The 5,670-nt window shown below is 43.8% G+C and overlaps 1 pseudogene; it reads left to right on the top strand.

The window, feature by feature from the left end:
* The first annotated feature begins 464 nt into the window (after positions 1–464).
* LOC135228687 (uncharacterized) lies at positions 465–5,324 on the top strand (annotated as a pseudogene).
* Positions 5,325–5,670: the final 346 nt, after the last annotated feature.

Here is a 5,670-nt window from a genome sequence, read left to right as displayed (position 1 = left end):
TCGAGTCCCTCATAAAGGACCTCAAAGTTTCTACTTGTGCTTTGAAAGAAAGCCTTATTTCTTATAGTAACAGAGCTGATATTGCCAAAAACCAAACCCAGAGTCTTACCGTAAGAGTGGCTGAATTACAACCCCAGCTCAATTACCAACCTCAAGAGGTGTGTGAAGTAAGGTCATTGATTGGGAAGAAACAAGATCCTGAAACTTGGGATGGGGACATATGGGCAGATAATCTGGAAGCTGGAGGCACTGAGCCCCTAAATTCCATTGAACCACTCCTGCCAGCAGAACTACTCCCATTTGAAGAGATTACTTCATGTTTGTCTGCTAACCCACCCTGCTGAGAAAAACCATTAGCCATCCACTCCCATCTAATGAGATTATCCCTAGCTCAGCTGCATCTAAGAAACCCTTGCCTGAGTCATTGCCTGGGGCATCACCTGAAGCAGATGCTTTACAAGACAATGCTGAATGTTCTCAAAGCAATTCCACACTACGTTCTGACTTCTAGACCTATAACTAAACTTAAGTCTCAGCAAGCCCCAAAAGGTGAAGTACAAAGTGTGATCCAGGAGGAGCTATGCTACAAACAGAAATACGGAGAATATGCATGGGTATGGCTATTAAGGGTGTGGGATAGTGGTTCAAGGAACATAAAGATGGATCAGTCTGAGTTTATTCACGTGGGTTCACTAAGCACAGATTCTTCATTCAATGTTTCAGCTCGAGAAATCAGGAAAAGAGCTAATAGTTTATTTGGTTGGGTTGCTGAAGCATGGATTACTAGGTGGCCTACACTAAATTAAGTTGAAGTACCAGAACTGCCTTGTTATACTGTAGAAGAAGGTATCAAAAGCTTAGAGAAATTGGCATGCTAGAGTGGGTTTATCAGGTTAGACCCACGGATCTACACATTAAGTGCCCAGAGGACACACCTTTTACCATATGGAGGTCATGTTATTAATGGAGCCTTGGCTCATGTCTGTCTCACAGTAGGTCCAGTGGGCCCCCAAACCCTTCCTGTAGTGATTTCCCCAGTACCAGAATGCATAATTGGAATAGATATACTCAGCAAACAGTAGAACCCCCACACTGGATCTCTGACAAATAGAATAAGGGCTATTATGGTAGGAAAAGCCAATTGGAAGCCATTAGAATGGCCCCTACCTAGGAAAATAGCAAACCAGAAGTATTCCTGCAGGGACTGCAGAGATTACTGCCACCATCGAGGACTTGAAGGATGCAGTGGTAGTGATGCCTACCACATCCCCATTCAACTTGCCTATTTGGCCTATGCAAAAAACAGATGGATCTTGGACAATGACAGTAGATTATCAAAAACTTAACCAGGTGGTGACTCCAATTGCAGCCGCTATTCCAGATATAGTTTCATTGCTTGGGAAAATTAATACATCTCCTAGTACCTGGTATGTGGCTATTGATCTGGCTAATGGCTTTTTCTCCTTACCTGTTTTGAAGGACCATCAGAAGCAGTTTGTCTTCAGCTGGCAAGGCCAGCAATACAACTTCACTTGCCTACCTCAGAGCTACATCAACTCTGCATCTCTCTGTCATAATTTAGTCCACAGGGAATTTGATCACCTTCCCTTTCCACGAGACGTCACACTGACCCATTACATTGATGACATTATGCTGACTGCACCTAACAAGGAAGATGTGTCAATGACTCCAGACTTATTGGTAAAACGGTTGCATTCTAGAGGGTTGGATATTAATACCCCAAAAATTCAGGCACCTTCCATCTCTGTGAAATTTCTAGGGGTCCAGCAGTGTGGGGCATGTCGAGATATTCCTTCTGAAGTGAAGGATACGTTATGGCATCTGGCTGCTCCACAACTAAAAAAGAGGCACAATGCTTAGTGGGCCCCTTCGGATTTTGGAGGTAACATACTCCTCATTTGGGTGTGCTACTCTGGCGTGTTTTTCAAGTGCCTCAAAAAGCTGCTAGTTTTGAGTGGGGCCTAGAAAAAGAGAAGGCTCTGCATCAGGTTCAAGCTGCTGTGCAAGCTGCTCTGCCACTTTGGCCATATGATCCAACTGACCCAATCCTGCTTGAAGTGTCAGTGGCAGATAGAGATGCTGTTTGGAGTCTTTGGTAGGCCCTATCAGTGAATCACAGCAGAGACCTTTAGGATTTTGGAGCAAAGCTCTGCCATCCTCTGCAGATAACTGCTTTCCTTTAGGGAAACAGCTTTTGGCTAGTTACTGGGCTTCCTAGAGACTGAACACTTAACCATGGGACACCAAATCACCATGTGGCCTGAGCTGCCTATCATGAACTGGGTGTTGTCTGATCCACAGAGTAATAAAGTTGGACATGCACAGCAGCATTCCATCATTAAATGGAAGTGGTATATATGAGATTGGGCCCGAGCAGGACCTAAAGGCACAAGTAAGTTGCATGAGGAAGTGGCCTAAATGTCCATGGTCTCCACTTCTGTCACATTATCTTCCATCTCCCACTCTGCATCTATGGCCTTATGGGGAGTTCCTTATGATCAGTTGACTGAAGAAGAGAAAACTTATGCCTGGTTTACAGATGGTTCTGCATGATATGCAGCACCATTCAAAAGTAGACAGCAGCAGCACTACAACCCTTCCCCGGGACCTCCCTGAAGGACATTGGTGAAGGGAAATTCTCTCAATTGGCAGAACTTCAACAGTGCGCCTGGTTGTTCACTTTGCTTGGAAGGAGAGATGACCAGATGTGCAAATGGTTTGGCTGGATGGTAAGGGACATGGAAGGAACATGATTGGAAAATTGGAGACAAGGATTTATGGGGAAGAGGTATGTGGATAGACCTCTCTGAATGGGCCAAAGAAGTGAAGATATTTGTGTCTAATGTGGATGTTCACCAAAGGGTGACCTCAGCAAAGGATGATTTTAACAATCAAATGGATAAGATGATGCATTCCATGGAAACCAGTCATCCTTTTTCCCCAGCTACTCTCATCATTGCTCAAATGGGCTCATTAACAAAGTGGCTGTGGTGGCATGGATGGAGGTTATGCATGGGCTCCAGCAACATGGACTTCCACTCACCAAGGCTGACTTGGCTACAGCGGCTGCTGAGGGCCCAATCTGCCAGCAGCAGAGACCAACACTGAGCCCCCAATATGGCACCATCCCTCGAGGTGATCAGCCAGCAACCTGGTGGCAAGTTGATTTCATTGGAACACTTCCATCATGGAAAGGGCAGTGTTTTGTCCTTACTGAAATAGACACTTACTCTGGATATGGACTTGCCTTCCCTGCACACAATGCTTCTGCCAAATTACCATCCATGGACTTACAGAATGCCTTCTCCATTGTCATGGTATCCCACACAGCAATGCCTCAGATCAAGGGACCCACTTCACAGCAAATGAAGTATAGCAGTGGGCCCATGCTCATGGAATTCACTGGTCTTACCATGTTCCCCATGATCCTGAAGCAGCTGGCTTAATAGAACAGTTATGGCACCAGGTAGTGGCAATACCTTGCAGGGTTGGGGCAATGTTCTCCATGAGGCTGTATGTGCTGTAAACTAGAGTCTAATATGTGGTGCTGTTTCTCCCATGCCAGGATTCATGGATCCAGGAATCAAGGGGTCAAAATGGGAGTGGCACCACTCACTATTACCCCTAGTGACCCACTCACAAGATTTTTGCTTCCTGTCCCCACGACCTTACACTCTGCAGGTCAAGAGGTCTTAGTTCCAAAGGGAGGAATGCTCCCGCCTGGAAACACATCACTGATTCCATTGAACCGGAAGCTAAGAATGCCACCTGGCCACTTTGGACTCCATATGCCTCTGGATCAACAGGCAAAGAAGGGAGCCACCATACTGGCTGTTGTGATTGATCGTGGTTACCAAGAGAAAATCAGATTGATATTACATAATGGAGGTAAAGAAGAGTATGTCTGGAATGCAGGAGATCCCTTGGGGCATCTCTTAGTACTACCATGCCCTGTGATTAAAGTCAATGGAAAACTATAGCAATCCAATTCTGACATGACTGCTAATGACCCAGACCCTTCAGGAATGAAGGTTTGGGTCACCCCACCAGGCAAAGAAACACGACCAGCCTAAGGTAGTTGCTGAGGGCAAAGGGAATATACAATGGGTGATGGAAGAAGGTAGTTCTAAATACCAGTTACAGCCACATGACCAGTTGTAGAAATGAGGAGCGTAATTTTTATGAATATGTCTGCTTTGTATGCGTGCATCAAATATTTTTGTTTTCTTCACTTATAAATATAAGATATAAACAGGGCTAATGTGTTTTCAGTTGTACGTGTGTTAGTTGTATCATGTTAGGTGCAAGTATGACTTTATAATTTTGTTCAGAGATTATGTACAGTTTAAGGAGGTGCATACATGTGCCAAGTTGACAAGGGGTGGACATGGGTAGGCCATGATTCTTAGTGTTTATATGTAATCACTCCCATTATGGGATCTGCTGTTAGTAGCCAATCAGTTGAAAGCAAGTTCTTTGGGAGTGTGGCCTGCATCCAAATATCAGCAGGTATTCTGGTTTTTTGCTCACTCTGGATCCTGGGGCTGCCTCCTGTTCATCTGACCTCTGATTCTTGGGATTTGAGCTATCAGTGTATCAGCCAATCTTGGGATTCATCAATCTTCAGAGCCTGTGAGCAAGAGCCCTGCTCTCCAACCTGCCAATCTTGGATTTACCAGCCCCTGCGGCTATGTGAATCAGGAGAAGCCTCCATCCTAATCCACGGACTTGGAACATTCCAGCCTCTAAAATCGTGTGAGCCGTTTCTTTAATATAAATCTCTCTCTCTCTCTCTCTATATATATGTATTTATATGCTTTACTGGTTTTGTTTCTCTAAAGAACCCAGACTAAGACACTCGGTTAAGGTAGTTGGCTGCTAACTGAAAGTTTGGCAGTTTGAATCCACACAGAGGCACCTCAGAAGAAAGTCCTGGAGATACACTTCTGAAAATTCAGCCATTGAAAACCCTATGGAGCACAGTTCTAGTCTGATGCACATGGGGTTGCCATGAGACAGAACTGACTCAATGGCAACTGTTTTTTTAATAGCTGGCATAATAATGCTTAAAATCAGATTGTGTGGCCCTCCAAATTTGTTCTTTTTCAAAGTTGCTTTGATTATTGTAGGTCCTTGACATTTCCACATGAATTTTAAAATCAGCTTTTCAATTTCTACGAAAAATCCTGCTGAGATTTTGATTAATCTATACATCAAATTGGGGAGAACTGACCTCTTAGCAATAGAGTCTTCTAACTCATGAGCAAGGTATATCTCTCCATTCGTTGAGGTTTTGTTTAATTTCTGTCAACAATAAGTGAAGTTTCAAGTGTAAAATCTTTAACATCTTGGTCGAATTTATCCTAAGCATTTTTTTTGATGCTGCTATAAATGGTATTTTTTTTTTTCATTTCAGTGTCTGATTACTCTAAGTGACAGTACATAAAAGAAGCCCTGGTTGCACAGTGGTTAAATATTTGTCTGCTAACAATAAGGTCAGCAATTTGAATCCACCAACGGCTCCTTGGAAACACTATGCAGCAGTTCTACTCTTTCCTATGGGGTCACTATGAGTCGGAAACGACTCGATGGCAAGGGGTTTGTTTTGTTTTGTTTTTTTTTTTGGTATATAGAAACACAATTGCCTGT

The sequence above is a fragment of the Loxodonta africana genome, chromosome 26, assembly GCF_030014295.1.
Source record: "Loxodonta africana isolate mLoxAfr1 chromosome 26, mLoxAfr1.hap2, whole genome shotgun sequence".
Taxonomy (NCBI): domain Eukaryota; kingdom Metazoa; phylum Chordata; class Mammalia; order Proboscidea; family Elephantidae; genus Loxodonta; species Loxodonta africana.
This window is presented reverse-complemented; position numbering and strand designations above follow the sequence as displayed.